This window comes from Lissotriton vulgaris, chromosome 3_1 (genome assembly GCF_964263255.1).
Source record: "Lissotriton vulgaris chromosome 3_1, aLisVul1.2, whole genome shotgun sequence".
In the NCBI taxonomy this organism is placed as follows: domain Eukaryota; kingdom Metazoa; phylum Chordata; class Amphibia; order Caudata; family Salamandridae; genus Lissotriton; species Lissotriton vulgaris.
The window spans coordinates 551,476,691-551,494,034 of NC_141689.1; the positions used below are offsets into that span (position 1 = coordinate 551,476,691).

General features: G+C 42.4%; 1 protein-coding gene across 1 annotated transcript in view; it reads left to right on the forward strand.

Moving 5' to 3' along the window:
* Nucleotides 1-17,344, forward strand: part of CCDC125 (coiled-coil domain containing 125) — a 307,161-nt gene that overhangs the window by 79,550 nt on the left and 210,267 nt on the right. The gene's annotated exons all lie outside the window — the stretch shown is intronic.

Consider the following 17,344-nt stretch of genomic DNA (forward strand, 5'->3'; position numbering starts at 1 on the left):
AATGAGCCGAATACTGGAAGACAGGCTCTTGAACACAGAGGCATAAGGCCTACAAGATGATGAAACTGTATGCATGGTAAACATTTTAATTGTTGATAACCAACACAAAGGTCTACTCATCACCCTCCTGCTGCCTCTCATCCCTTGCCTGTGGCAGTCAGAGGCAGCCTTGGTAGGTTGTTTAAATTCCGGTTCTATCATGTAGATTCATTATGCAGCCATAAAAGACTGCTCGTGTGGCAGTGGTATGAGATTGCAATGGGGTAGGAAGGATACACAAAGCCCAATAGCCAATGTTATTCCTAGTGGAGATATAGAGTGGGAGTCAAGTGAGGGTCTCCCAAAAATAGTTACACTAACCTCTAAGGAAACATTTCAGGTGTTGATTGTTGACCCATTCAGTTGAAATAAAGGATGTTTAGAAAAATGATCCGTAAAGGGAATATTGGGTTCTAAAACATGTACGGATTATTTTCAGTCAAAACAAGTATTCAAAGGGAATATAAATATTCATAGCTCAAGGCATTCTAATAGAGAATAAGTTATCTAGTGCAATTTGTTAAATTAATTTAATATTTAATTTTATTAAGATAGGTTTTAAGAATTAATCTTAAATAGAGGTAGTCACTAGAGGTTTCTACCCTGAATATTTGTTTTGCACAATTGTGCATTTTTTAAAAGTACTTCTGCTTGTTTTTTGGTAATTTCTGATTTTAGTCTCAAAGAAACCAATTCAGAAGGGGTTTAGAAATTATATTTCATAAAATGGGTCAAAATAGCACTTATCACAGGGGACATTAAGGAGAAATTGATGTCAAAATAATTTAATGTAACCACTGTTTTATTTTTATTGATTTAGGAATTTGTGTATTATATATATATATATATATATATATATATATATATATATATATATATATATATATATACACACATACTTTCAACATTAGGATATCCACACTCGTAAAAAAGGAAATCATCCGGCACTCGAAGAAGGGTATTATTATTTCAGGCTTCTTTATTCAGAGTTACATCAACCCGTTTCGGGAGTCATGCTCCCTTGATCACAATGTTTTTGCCGCCATTAGGGACTGATTAAAATACAGAAAAGTGGTAGTAAACAGTGTAGACGGACGTTCAAATCATTGTCAAGCTGTCTCACAGTGCGGTGGCCATTTTAACACTTGTAAAAGAATACATCATTCAGCATTAAAAGGACGTTTCATATCACAGTAAATGCCAATAATTATGTGTTGAAACCTAATATCCCATCTTCAACATTTCAGAACCAATGGATATATAAACATTCAGAATAAAGTGCAAGCGCGCTTTAAAATCGATTCCATTTTCTAAAAATATGCGTGTGTTAGGGCAAGTGCCCGTATAACAAAAAAGTGGGAAGGCATTTACATGTTTTTCTAGAATTCCTTATCGCATGCTGACCAACAAACTTTTACACATGAACATAATTATTAACCCTGGGACAGCTAACAATGAATATCAGATTGTTACACATGGCTTTGTCTATAGGGAAAACTTTGAATGAATGGAATGTGGGCTTTTTGGTATTACAACGGATCTAACACATCCTTATTATTTTCATAAAGTGCCAGTACTTGTATGTAAACAATAATACTCTCTTACTGTAAACAATTTATTCATATTGCACATGAGTGCAAATAAAGTGCAAGTGCTTTAATGTAAACAATAATACACTATACTTCTACTGTAAACAATCCACTATTATTGCACACTAGAATAGTGTCAGTGCAAAAAGAGATTCCAATACCACTACAATACCAACTTTTGTGGTATTCTTAAACACGGCAGCCTGGCCGTGAAGGACGCCACACCCCTCAAGGCAACGTGGGGCCCAAGAGGTTTCGAACATTTCTGAACTACAGGAGCGGCTGTGTTTTGAACTAAGAAAGACCGAAGATTCTTTTCCGCAACCCAATGGGGCTGGATGAAAGTTAAGCAAAGACACGGAATCAAACTGAACCCACTTGGGCTATGGAACATTATACTACAAACACCAGCATGCTCTAGGAACGGAAACACTCCTGCATGGTGCACCGGTAACACCTAAATAGTCTGCATGCAGTGAAAGGTGCTGTTGAAGATGGTAGTTGCACCCGATGTCCCTCTCTGATGAAGAAGCCCAAGCGCTCTGAAACGCGTAAGAGCCTTTTAAATTTGGAGCTGAATTTCCGGTTTTATCATTAAAGGCTTCATTAAGCACATAGCTGTCAGGGCAACTTTTGTGGTAATATATATATATATATATATATATATATATATATATATATATATATATATATATCTCCAGGCGGCTCTCCCCTACCTCCACTCCTGGGAAGCCAAGTGAGTCGCACACGCTGCAAAGTTGGTTAAAACTTTATTGAGAGTGATTGCAGGCAGGCTCTTTTCTTGCAGGTGACCTGACGCGTTTCGTTGATGGCTGTCAACTTCTTCAGAGGTGTATGCTGCACAAAGGGGGCTGGTGTGGAATCACCTTCTTTTAACGTGGCGTGGCTTGCCCTCTAGTGGACGCTTGACGGCGCTTGCAAGGCACACTGGTAATGGTAGTCCCACTGTCCTCTTCGTGCGTGCTGCCAGATTTTTTCTCAGTCTCTCTCTGGAACTGAACGTATCCAGAAGTGTAGCTCCTCCATTGAACCTATTTTTTAAAAGTTCTGCGAGGCGACATACCCCACTCCAGTGTAGGGCGGCTGCCTGATTCCCTGTGCCGTCTCCGGGTCTGTCAAATCTGTGTCCATGTTAGTTCGGGAATCGTGGCGCTCTGGCTGTCGGTGCGTCCTCTGCGACTGAACACCATCGCTAAAATATCTCCAGGCGGCTCTCCCCTACCTCCACTCCTGGGAAGCCAAGTGAGTCGCACACGCTGCAAAGTTGGTTAAAACTTTATTGAGAGTGATTGCAGGCAGGCTCTTTTCTTGCAGGTGACCTGACGCGTTTCGTTGACGGCTGTCAACTTCTTCAGAGGTGTATGCTGCACGAAGGGGGCTGGTGTGGAATCACCTTCTTTTAACGTGGCGTGGCTTGCCCTCTAGTGGACGCTTGACGGCGCTTGCAAGGCACACTGGTAATGGTAGTCCCACTGTCCTCTTCGTGCGTGCTGCCAGATTTTTTCTCAGTCTCTCTCTGGAACTGAACGTATCCAGAAGTGTAGCTCCTCCATTGAACCTATTTTTTAAAAGTTCTGCGAGGCGACATACCCCACTCCAGTGTAGGGCGGCTGCCTGATTCCCTGTGCCGTCTCCGGGTCTGTCAAATCTGTGTCCATGTTAGTTCGGGAATCGTGGCGCTCTGGCTGTCGGTGCGTCCTCTGCGACTGAACACCATCGCTAAAATATCTCCAGGCGGCTCTCCCCTACCTCCACTCCTGGGAAGCCAAGTGAGTCGCACACGCTGCAAAGTTGGTTAAAACTTTATTGAGAGTGATTGCAGGCAGGCTCTTTTCTTGCAGGTGACCTGACGCGTTTCGTTGACGGCTGTCAACTTCTTCAGAGGTGTATGCTGCACGAAGGGGGCTGGTGTGGAATCACCTTCTTTTAACGTGGCGTGGCTTGCCCTCTAGTGGACGCTTGACGGCGCTTGCAAGGCACACTGGTAATGGTAGTCCCACTGTCCTCTTCGTGCGTGCTGCCAGATTTTTTCTCAGTCTCTCTCTGGAACTGAACGTATCCAGAAGTGTAGCTCCTCCATTGAACCTATTGTTTAAAAGTTCTGCGAGGCGACATACCCCACTCCAGTGTAGGGCGGCTGCCTGATTCCCTGTGCCGTCTCCGGGTCTGTCAAATCTGTGTCCATGTTAGTTCGGGAATCGTGGCGCTCTGGCTGTCGGTGCGTCCTCTGCGACTGAACACCATCGCTAAAATATCTCCAGGCGGCTCTCCCCTACCTCCACTCCTGGGAAGCCAAGTGAGTCGCACACGCTGCAAAGTTGGTTAAAACTTTATTGAGAGTGATTGCAGGCAGGCTCTTTTCTTGCAGGTGACCTGACGCGTTTCGTTGACGGCTGTCAACTTCTTCAGAGGTGTATGCTGCACGAAGGGGGCTGGTGTGGAATCACCTTCTTTTAACGTGGCGTGGCTTGCCCTCTAGTTCTGCGAGGCGAGGTCACCTGCAAGAAAAGAGCCTGCCTGCAATCACTCTCAATAAAGTTTTAACCAACTTTGCAGCGTGTGCGACTCACTTGGCTTCCCAGGAGTGGAGGTAGGGGAGAGCCGCCTGGAGATATTTTAGCGATGGTGTTCAGTCGCAGAGGACGCACCGACAGCCAGAGCGCCACGATTCCCGAACTAACATGGACATATATATATATATATATATATATATATATATATATATATACATATATATATATGTATATATGTATATATATGTATGTATACATACATACATATATATGTATATATATATGTATGTATATATATATGTATGTATATATATGTATATATGTATATATGTATATATATATATATATGTATATATATGTATGTATATATATATATGTATATGTATATATATGTATATATATGTATGTATGTATATGTATGTATATATATATATGTATATGTATATATATGTATGTATATATATGTATGTATATATGTATGTATATATATGTATGTATATATATATATATATATGTATGTATATATATGTATGTATATATATATGTATGTATGTGTATATGTATATATATATATATATATATATGTATGTATGTGTATATGTATATATATATATGTATGTATGTATGTGTATATATATATGTGTGTATATATATATATATATATATATATATATATATATATATATATATATATATATATATATATATACATATATATATATATACACCTCAATTAGGGGCGGAGTACCCGTGTATTTCAGTTATCACTCCTGATCCCAGGATAGTATTCCTGAATAAGAGGCACTCACGGGGGGTGAGTTTTAATGATTTTTTTTTCCGGACAAACTAACTCTTTTTGTATGGTCGCCTTCTTGGATTTCATCAGACGCCGCCGGAAACGCCACTCTAATTATACACATATAGATAATTGAAAGTGAAAACTGACATTTTTTCATGCATCCCGTTTCTCAATACAACATCATTGCGCCATCTTGGTATAATACTTTTGCAAATGCATTATTATAGCGGTCAACTGATCAAGCATGAGTTAATGTCCGTTTTCACTTTCAGTAATGTGTATGTGTATTATTAGAGTGGGGTTTCCGGCGGCGTCTGATGACACCGAAGAAGGCGACCAGCCAAAAGCCTTGAAAACGTAAAGAGGTGGACATCAACCTTATGGGAAAGTTGAGAGTGAGAGAAGTAGATTATATTCGGATGAGATAAATGGTCCTCTACCTATAGATGTTCAGGACTTTAAAACGAAAGAGCTTGAGAGCAGACAACAAGGAAGGATAGTGCCCTTTCAGTGTTTTTCTACAAGTCTGTGCAAATATTGTAGAAAGTGTCTTGCAAAGGCATGCACAGACATTCCGGCAGATAACGAAGAGTGATATCTGGGCGTGTTGAAGTTTAGGACATGATCAATTTTTTGTGTTGATGAAGAAGCTCGCTGAAATGTAAAGGACAGTTGCTAACAGTGGAAGTTTCTTTTTGAAAAGACCAGTGAAACTGGTTGAATCACATTCGAAGTGTGAAATTACAAGTCACATACAGAGAGTAGATGTATTGCATTTTTGAGGTTATGAAGTTGGAATATAGCAGATTCTGGAATCTAGTCAGTGCTTAATTGTGGTCTTTGAGGTGTGGTTTTTGATCATTCAAGAACCCAAGTATGTGTCAAGTTTAGAAGTAAATTATTATATGTATTGTATTTAGTTAAATTTTATTTTCAGAACTAAGATTGTTGAAATGGCTAAACCGGAAACTTACCACTATTAAAGAATTAGCAGTTGCAACATAGTACTTTATAAGTACGCATATACATAATAAGATATCCTAATGGACAATTTTACTGGAAGAACAACCATATAAGCACACGTATGTAAGAATTTAGGAACTGTTAATCACTGATGGCACAACATTTCATTCAATAGAGATAGATCTACAAATAATTAAATTATGTTCCAAATATTAGATACTGTTGTATGCACAAAGTCGAGGCAGCCCTTGGTAAAAAAGAAACATTTTAACAGAAACAAATCTGGTGGATGCAGAGAATTCATACTTTAGCACACAGAGGTCCCACAGAAAGGTTTGAATTGTTACATTCTTTAGAAAATATTTGTAAGATTTTACAAATATATATTTTAAGCTTTTTTTCAATGTTTTATAACCTAAGATGGCTGCTTCATGAACTTTAAGAAAGAATCAATTTAAATATCCATTAAACAACAAAACCATGCAATCCAATTGCTAACCTAAACCTTCATCGTCCTGATGCTCCAGTGATCTCACCAACAGTAATGCACCATTTACAATGCAGAAACAAAATGAAAGAAAAGCAGATACTCCAATTAATTTATACTGCTAAAGTCTATTAACACACAGACACATCATCATGTCAGCCAAAGTGTAATACCACACCCATGTCATCAATAAAGCTGCAAATAGAAGCCAAACATTCTTCAAGACAATTTATCATCCCAGGAAACCCCTACTAGATGTTACCACCCACTACTCCATAGACAACAGCAAGGCCATCAATCCCATCTTAGGTTAAAAAAAGAAATCCAGAACATCTGATGGCACATCAACAACATCAAGCCTGTTTACCTTATCACCAACCCTTCCGTGCAGCATCCCACAGTGGCCATCTTGTAACTCCTCTCTCTGTTACCTTGCCAATATCCTCGACATTTTCAAAGCCACCTTTTATGTTGATGATGTGATACCTTCACCGTAGATACTCTCAGCTCAACTCACCATTGTCAATGCCTCTTACCCAACTATCGGCCCTCACTCATCTACCCTACATCATCAAAAAGTAGTCTATGCTCAACTGCAAGACCATGTTAACTGCAATCATTTAGTGTACGGCTACCAATATGCACAGTACAGCGCAATAGCAGCCACCTTACAAATTGTAGATGGCTCCCTCCTGACCAGTGATAAAGATGACCTCTGCCTTCAATCTGGCCCAATCAGCTTTTTCAACAATGTGTGAGATGCTGACCTCATCCACACTTTAGCATTCACACTTTCAAGGGGATTCACAAGCTACGTCCTCCTATGGTTGTCTTCCTACTTACTCAACTACCACTAGCTCATCCAGATGAGCATCTCTAGATTCTAGAAGTTCCCGATCCCCTGCAGAATTCCACAGAGATCCATCCTGTCAACATTGAATGTCAGTTAGCCACTTGTAAGACTTTCACTGATAACCACATGAAAATTCACCAATATACAGTTGATACACAATGTTACATGAAAGACTCCTCCACTTTCCCAACATTCAATGCCTCAAACACTGTCTGCACCTCATCTAGATCAGAATGTCCAACAATTAAGTAAATCTCAGTCTTACCAATACCTAATTTCTTCTAAATGCCAATAACCAGTCCAAATCTAGCTCAGCGACATGAACCTAGATGGATTAAGTCCTCAACTGTCACCCAATGATTACTCACTTGGACTCACCCTCCAACCTGACCTCACCTGTGAGAAATACATTGCCAAGGAGACCAAAACAAACTGGTCCTAGCTAGCCCTACCAAAGAAAATGAAATTGTTACATCTTGAAAGCATCTTCAGACCTTCAGTCCAAACCCTTTTATCCTCACATCTGTATGGTGGTTCAGACCACTTAGCCTCTCAGACACAAGAATGGTCTTTCTAAAAGGCATCATTCATGCTGCAGCATTTCTCATCAAAGACCTGAAGAACTATATCTACATCCCTCCCCACAATTATGGACATTCATTGACTCCACTCAAGGTTCCTGCATTAATTTCAATAGCAGCTGCATAATCTACAAAGCCATCACACTTGACACCTGTTAGAAATGGGGTTTCTGGTTGGCTAGGGTTTGCACCTAAGCCAGGCAGAATCCACCACTCTAGTCAGGATAAGGGAATTACTTGTCTAAAATAACCCCTGCTCACCCCCTTGGTAGCTTGGCACGGGCAGTCAGGCCTATCCCAGAGGCAGTGTGTAAAACATGTGCACATAACCAGCAGTAATGCTGCGAAAACACTACAAAAGGACACCACACCAGTTGAAGAAAAATATCCAAAATGTATCTGTTTAAAACAAAATCAAAACGATACAAATCCAACATACAGTAATCCATAAGGCCCTTTGGAGATGCAGGGCTGACCTTATGGTGAGCTCAGGAGGAGCAGCTTCGGTAAGCGTCGGTTCTGGAAGTTGGTGCAGGAGTCGTCAGGCTCTTGAAGTCACACGTATTGGAAGTTGAATTCCAGGAGTTTGAAGTCAGGAACTCCGGCGTCGGTAGGTTTTGGGGCTGCGATGTGAAGTGGAGCGGTGTAACATGCAGTGCCCTTAGGTTGCGGTGCAGGCACCAGCTCGCTGGCGGTCGCCCAGCGGCGTCAGTGAGGCCAGTGCTGCACTGAGAAGAGGGTGCTGCTTGTTGTGGTGCTGACAGGTCACGGTGCAGGCAGCGGCATCATCTTTGCTGAAGCGCTGTCGTCGGTAGACCCAAGGCTGTGGTGCGAGACTGGGCAATGCGGTGTGCGTGGCCCACAGGCCGCTGTGTGCGGGCGTCGGTGGGCCACTGCTGTGGTGTGGGACAGGACGGTGCATTGAGTAAACAACGAGCGGTGCCCCCAAACCACGGTGCAGGCAGAGGCTTTTAAGTCTTCTTGGAGTGGCGGCAGCAGTAAGGCCAGGTTTGCAGTGCAAAGTGGGACGGTGCTCTGGGTTCTTCATGAGTGGTGTCCACAAGTCACTGTGCAGGCAGTGGCATCAGTGACGGTGTTGCGTCGTTGTCGGTGATACCAGGGTAGCGGTGGGTAGCAAGGCGGTGTGGAGTACGGTGACCACAGGTCATGGTGCAAGCAGCGGCCCGTTGGCAGCATGGCACGGCGGCGTCAGTGAGATCAACAGCTGCCTATCCAGGTAAGAGCAGTGGGGCCAGGTTGGGTGGGAGGATTAGACAGATGACCGGAAGGGAACATTTAATAAATAATTAATTTTCCCTCGTCTTCTGTCAAAATACCCCCAACCCCATCGCTCTTACCTGCACGTCTAGGTGATACCAGGGTTGCGTTGCAAAGTGCAGCAGTCCCTGTTGCGGTGGCTTCAGGTCACCGAGCCAGCATCAGTGTCATTGATGGCATCAGGTTACCTTTTCTCCTGTGGGGCAGCTGAAACATCCAGTTCCAGAAGTTGGTACCCAGAAGATGTTGAAGTCTTTAATTTCCCTGAGACATCCAACAGGAGGCAAACTCTACACCAAGTCCTCGTAGATAGTGACGATGCAGAAAGCACAATCCAGTCCTTTCCCTGCCCAAGAAAGAAGCAGCAACTGCAGGCCAACCCAGCAAAGCACACAGCAAAGTGGTGTCTCTCCTCACAGCTCTTCCAGCTCTTCTTCCTGGCAGGTGCCTTAGTCTAGCAGTTATCTAGAGTTCTGGGTTCGGGGCCCGAATATTTATACCACATTTTCCTTTGAAGCTGGTACAAACAAAGTTCTTCTGGAACACATAAACCAGTCCAGCCTGGCTCATGCCAGGTTCACAATAGGAGGTGGAGACAGTTTTGTTAGAGAGAGCCACAGTCCATTTAGGTGCAAGCCTGGCTATGAATCATCCAGGAAAGGCAGAACACACCACAACCCCCCTTGTGTCTGTCTAGTGTGAATGCACATCCCCAGCCCTGTCAGTCTAGCTAATACACAAAACAGGCAGAGGTGCATGGATGGTTAGACAAGGAAATACCCACTTTCTAAATGGGGTATTTCCAAACGCACAATATAAAAATCATCTTTACTGAAAGATGTATTTTTAAATCCTGAGTTCAAGCGTACTAAACTACACTTTTCTATCCTTACCCCTTAGCCAGCTATATTTGTAAAAGTGTTACAAAGCAGCCCCAATGTTAACCTATCGGAGAGATAGCCTTTCAACAGTAAACACGAAATGCACAGTATTTCACTGTCAGGGCATGTACATCACAGCAGTACATTACACACCTTTCACATACACTGCACCCTGCCACAGGGATACCTTGAGCCTACCTGAGGGGTGTCTTACATGTAAGAAAATGTAAGGTTTGGGCCTGGCAAGTGGACAAGCTTCCCGTTTTTGAGGGGTGTCGATACACTTGTAACAATGACACTGCCAGATTGTGGATGAAGATGTAAAAAAGTAGAAAACAGGCTTCTCCGTCTGCGCACAGAGGATCTGAAGTAGGATCAGACGTAGTGTCCCAGGATGCATCAATACTGCCCAACATCCTTTCAATTCTGTGATTTCAAAGAACACTGTGGCAGATGGACTACTGTTTTTTGCAGTTGCAAAGTACAGCAAAAAACGCCTCCCCAATTTACTAACCCTATTTTGCGAGTCGCTAACCTATTAGCGACTCGCAAAATATGGTTAGCGAGTGCATTTGCCATGTACCATTGTTTTGTGACTACATTTGCTTTTTTGTGCTACATTTTTGGTGTCCTCATACATGCCACCAGAAGATATATACTCTAGATGGGATCTCTCTGCGCCTTCCACACAAACATACTCGATTTACGCCCCTGGTGTCTGTGCCCAGTATACAGGGTTCACCCAGAGGTAAGGCGGTCTCCTGGTGCAACTCCCGTTCCTATCGGTGGACAATCTTAGATACCAGGGAGGACAGGACAACAAACCTCTGGCATAATCATAAGGACCAATATTAGTTCTTCGTCCAGGCCACTAATACGGACCAGATTTTATTGGCACTCGCTTCATCATAAGCCATGTCTGACTGGCTGATCATCATGATATTTTTTAAACAATCAGCAAACCTGGGTGGAGCCTACGACTTCCATCCTCTACAAATTTCTTTCCTAGTGATAACTATCACATAGAACAAAAATTGTGAGGTAAAGTTGTTCATATTATAGCCTGGTGGCAACCCAAAAAAAAAATGTAGGGCAGCAAACGATCTGCCTTGATAAGACCTCCTCTAAAAAGCTACATACAGCCGTCCAATACCTGAAGATCTTTGGACAGTCCATAAACATATGTTGGTCGACCGCTGCCGGATATTTGCATCTGGGACAATAGTATGTATGCATAAACAAATGGATTCTATCAATGTGAAGTGACAAAAAATATAATATTAATTTCTGTGAATTGTGGGAAGATTCACTCTCTCTTAAGGTGGTAAAGATGAGAGCACTCTCCAGAGCGGCAGGACGGATAGAAGTAAGGTATTAACCTTGCGCGGCTACTGTAAGTAAAAGACCCTACCAGACGTCGTTAAACCCTGGTCTTAAAAAACGGCAACATTGCAGTAAGGACGCGTGCTCTGACACTATGGGCGCGGCTCTTTTTCCTTACAGATTACCGCATTGAAACACCTATCGACTGCCAGCTCATGAGGCACATTCATTCCGCCTCAGCAGTATGTATGAATTTCCGTAATGACATCTTGTGTGTGTGTCATGGTTTTTAAACGAACATTGGTCATGATATCAGCACGGTAGATAATTTTGCCGGGTGACTAATTGAAAAACGAATTCCTCTTTTTAACCTTGTGTGTGAGCCTATGTGGGCATCGAGTTATGAATGAATGTGTGTGATAATATGAATCCGCCCTCAATTATGTGGGGCAACAATATGTTCGTTAAGCAAACGGACTCACAGGGGATGGCAGATTGCATCATCACTCTGTCCATAAAGCTTTAATTATAACCTTTATGAGTTGGGCATAACTTGAATGACCCGTGGGCATTGTGGCGCTACATATACGTCGTGTCTCGAATTGAATGACAATTGGTAAAGATTTGTCCTTTTTGTTTCCTCCTCTTTTCCTTACAGAGACCTATTTAGGTTCTTTTTGAGAATCTTAGCTTCCCTGGGCCAGCTCATGCCCTGAAGCATAAAACTATCAGTTTATTTTTACTGTTAGTTTTTAGGACGACAGGCTTACTATATTTAGCAACTGAGCTATTTTTTAGTAGGGGCCACTAGAAGGTCCTGATGAGTAAGCAGTAGGGGACTGCTTACGAAACATGTAGACCAGGTAGTGGCTATTTGCTCTACCCCAAAACCCCCTTCTTAACGTCCCCAGCTAGGGAAGTGAATACATTGTTTTTTTCCACTAGCCAGAGGATTTTTAACTTTTTGTTTTTCCCACACATTATTAGGTCCCTACACTTCACTGACACACCTCACCTTGCACCATCACATAGCCTTGTCACATTATCAGTGCTCCCGCGTAGTCCGCCAGGTCGTAGCACGCCCCGCCCCGTAGAGGGACGGGAAGACCCCAATGATGAAGCATGACACTATTGGATTTTTTTAGTGTGTGAGGGGTATTTTAACAAGCACATTGTGCTCTCATCTTTACCACCTTAAGAGAGAGTGAATCTTCCCACAATTCACAGAAATTAATATTATATTTTTTGTCACTTCACATTGATAGAATCCATTTGTTTATGCATATCTAATTGGAGGGTGATTCTATCAGTACCTCTCTACTTCCTCTTGTGTTTTGGAACAATAGTATGTATCCCTTGTCACCTTAGATAATTGACCAATACACCCTATAAGCTGTAAATAGGTGATTTCTCCTCAAGTTTGCTGGTTTAATTACTCTGTGAGATATGGAAAATGAGTCACTCCAGATTTGCTGTATCTCCTCACAACTTCCTGTTAGAACATTACCCCAAAGGTTCGCCAGTTCAAAAATCCAGGCTGTCTTTTACTCCAGTGAATGTCCTATACTAGAAGGAAACCTCCTGTTTCCAAACTCCGCCCCTACAGATGGAATCAAGGGGCAAGCTATCCTCTCCAGTCCCCCACGATTGTCTTGCCCACCATGCAGAGAGCTGATAAAACTTGAATCTGGTTAAGGCCCCATTAGTTAAATATGTAAAGGACTCCCAATTCATAAGCTGAGAGTTTAGACAGAGGTCACCCCACGTCTTAATACCAGCCATTTTAAGTGGCTGGGACAGTTGATCTAAAAAACATTCTGGGGTGCCGGGGGAATCTCAGATTGGAGCCTGCAGATTGTAGTATGGTATCCCCAAAACTCTCCGGATAAATCCCCAGTTCTTAAGAGCTGCCAACAAGATCTTAAAGACAGAGTTTTTTTAATAGAATTTGGGGTACCCAAATTTGTAAAGAAAAAATTCCAGACCCTGTGGCTGATCATGCAACATTGCCTGAAAAAGTCGGCCCTGAGAAGAATAATCTAATTTATTGGCCAATATTCTAAAATTCTTAAAGTGGAAGCCATTGCAATATAAAAGTAAATCGGGTAGAGCCAGACCACCTATCTTCAGCCATCTCCTTAATTTCTTCCAGGCTATCCTGGTTGTTTTTGTAGCCCATATGAAAGAACCAATCTTCCCTTGAAGGCTAGCGATATCCCTAGGATTAAATGGCAGCGGGATTGTATTAAAAAGGAAGGTTATTTTCGGAAGGATCGTCATTTTCACGAGATTTACTCTCCCGTAGATGTTCAGTGGCAAACTTCCCCACCTTAACAACAACTTGCACACTTCCTCCGCTATCTTCTGCCAGCCAATCCTAGGGATATCAATCAACTTTTAGGTTAAGTATATTTCCAAGTACCCAATCTTTTCTCTAGCCCCCTGTATGGCAATTAAATTATTCTATCCCATTATATCTGTTTTCTCTTTGTTGATTTTGTATCCAGATAAACTTCCAAATTCCTCAGCCAGTTTGAATAACCGAGGGATTGCAACAATGTGGTTTGAAGTGTACAGGAGAAGGTCTTCCGCATATAAAGCAGTTTTAAGCTCTAGATCCGCGATTTTAAAAGGTAAAATAATACTGTCTGATCTAAGTGCACAAACAAAAGGCTCAATATAAATATCAAACAATAAGGGGGACAGGGGACACCCCTGCCTGGTACCTCTCGAGATACTGAACCATTCTGATAATCCCCCATTAACTAGAACCTTTGCTCGAGGGTTCAAATATAAGGATCTAACTCCTTGAATAAATATTGATGGAAACCCGAACCTCGTCATGGCAGCCCAGAGATACATCCAGTTAACCTGGTCAAACGCCTTAGCGGCGTCGATAGCAATGATGGCTAGTGGCAACCCCCTATCCTCCCTGGAAAGTAAGCTCATAGCTGCCTCCCAGGTATAAACCCTCTCTGATCTGGGTGTATAATTGTTTTTATAATTCTGGCTAATCTATTAGCCAGTATCCCAGAAAAGATCTTCAAATCCGAATTTAACAATGAAATTGGTCTATAAGATTAAATTTTTTGTGGGTCTTTATTTTGCTTAGCAATCAAGGTTATAGTGACTTCTGACCATGAAGGGGGGATCCAATCCCCTTGTATAAGTATTCTATTAAAAAATGTCATTAGCACTGGGACAACTGTCTCTGAGATGTCGGAATACACTTCGACCGGTAGTCCATCGGGACCTGCGGCTTTACCTCGGCTCATTTTCTTTAGATGTTATCTTATTACCCCCTCCGTAATTTCGCTGGCTAAATATGTCTTATCTGATTCAGACAACTGGGGTAAATCTCTCCGGTCTAACCAGGTGCTAACTTCTTCTGATCCATGCCTGTCTCTCCCTGGTATAGACCCTGCATAAACACCCTGGCCTCCTCCCTGATCAATTCATCCTCTGATATCAATAGACCAGACTCCCTTTGGGTCAAATTCTTGATATTATGTCTGACCCTCTCTGTCCTCGCCTTCCACGCCAGGAGGGAACCACATTTTTTGCCGTACTCGAAATTCTTTAGTCCACTAACCTCCCACCTTTCTTTGATGATCTTATCATTTCTAGCTTTAAATTCTGCTTGTAATCTAGGCAACTCTCTCTCCAACTTGGGAATACCCTCCCTAGCTATCAGGGCAGCCAGCTGTAATTCTAACTCTTTCTCCTTAAGAGCTTTGAGATCATTAATTTATTTTTTCTTACTGGTATTCCTCCTATAAATCGTTAGAGAACTCAATAACCCCCGTAGGTACGCCTTAAAGGACTCCCAGACAACTTGTTTGGTAGAGGAACCTAATTAAAATTGAAAACATCGATTGTTTTCTCTTTTACCTCTGCCTTCACTCTTTCATCCAAAAAGAGTGTCCTATCAAGTGTCCATCTTTTCACTATACTCTTAGACCCCAGGTTTAAAGCTAACTCAACGACCGAATGGTCCGAGATGCCCACTGGGATATGGCAAACTGATACTATATCTACAAGCAACTTCTGATCAGCCAGAAAATAATCTATTCTCGAGTGTTGCTTGTACTTTTTACTATAAAAAGAATATTTACTTATAGTGCCATATTTGGCTCTCCACAAATGAAGCAAGTTAAAGTCTTTCATGATATTGCGGAGTGTCGAGAATGTTTTAGGTGGAACACAGTATTTCGCTTTGGAAGTCCGATCCAATTGTTTATCGAAAACCAGATTGAAATCTCCACCAAGTATAACCGGGGCCGAGGTATGTAATAAGCTAGCTCCAAGTTTCAAAAGAGGACGGTGATTGTCCTCATTTGGGCCGTAATACACTGCGCAAGTGAACATCAAGCCACATATGGAGAAAGTTGCCACGAGCCGTCTGTATCCCATTTCTGGACCTTAATCCCCTTATTTGCCCTGACGTCAATTGCTACACCTCTTGTACACCCCTTTTGCCTTGAGCATAATACTTCCTGCACCCAACCCAATTTGCCAAAGGCTTGCTCGCATGCTTTCGCTTACAAGTGGGTTTCCTGCAGTGAGTAAACGTAGGCTTCAGTATTTTTTAAGAATTCACAAACCCTGGATAGCTTCCTGCCACCCCCTATGCCATTCACATTCCAGGAGAGAAATTTTATGCAAGTTGACCTAATCATGACCTACCCATAACCACCATACATCTAGAGCTTTTTAAGAAACAAGAGGCTTCTTTTATTTTGCATGAGGACAATTTTTCCATTTTACTCCCTTCCCACCACCCCCCTCTGTGACCCCACCCTAACCCTTCCCTGAGGAACCCTCCCGTGATACTTGGCGTTGGAGCCGCCTTTTAGGAACCCTCACAGGGGCGGCACAACAGCTACTTTTAACCGTACCAGAAAAGCGACACTGTACTAGGGCTCTTCCTACTGTGTATATATATTTTTTTAATTATTTTATTTTAAATAGCTACGCCTCTCCTTATGTCTTTTCCCCTTTATTCTTTTTGAATTCTCACCCTCCCTTTCCTTACTCGTCTCCCCCCACACTCTCCAAGCTCTCCAAACCTCTCTTCTCCCTTGTGGTCTAAAGTAAGACTTAACGGCCTTTATTTACTGCCCCTTCATCTGGGATAGGAGATCGTCAACATCTTCGGGTTGACTGCAGTTATACATTTTGTTCCTCCACATTATTTTCAACAGAGCGGGGAACTTCATTTGAACTTGAGCTCCAAACGATCTTAATTCAGGCATTCTGGAGCCCAGCTCCCACTGCCTTTGCGCAGTTCTTCCCCGATGTCCGAACGGATTTGATATGGGTTGGCCAGATGATGGAGAGTAGAACGTGATAGGCCCCTACCTAAGATTAATTCCTTAACACTATAGGTCTCGAAATTAACTAGAATTTTCCTAGGTGCTTTCTTGTCCGGGTGCAGCCTGAAGGGGTCCCTATGTACCCTTTGTATCTCAGCTTCCAAATCAATATATTGCCGATCTTTTAGGACCCTGTCTCTTAATAACTTGCACACAAACCGCTTGATATCATCCATCTCCTCCCCTTCTGGAATCTTCAAGATTCTAAGGTTATTCCTACGGGCCTGCATCTCCAGCCTTTCCATATCCATCAGGAGAGACCGATTCTGGGTCTTTAGGGCATCTATATCTTTAGAGATCCCTTGAACAGACTCCGACAGTGAGGTGACTTTAAGCTCAAGTGATCCTGTCCGGGTGCAGATGTCATCCAGTCTAGACTCAAGGGCATCAAACTTATCATGAATACTTTTTTTGATTATTTTCAGATATCTCAAACTTAGTCATAAGGTCCCCCCTTAGTGACTGCAGCAGGGAGCCTAAACTGTCCCTATCGCTGTTAGGATAGTCCAACTATAAGGCCTCCTCCCGGACCTGGACTTGAGCTTGTATTTGACCTTGGGAATTCAGTCTGCCTCTAGTGGCTCCTGTAAGAGCTGAGGGTCAAGAGATACTAAAGGAGCCTGAAGGACTTGTGAAAGGGGA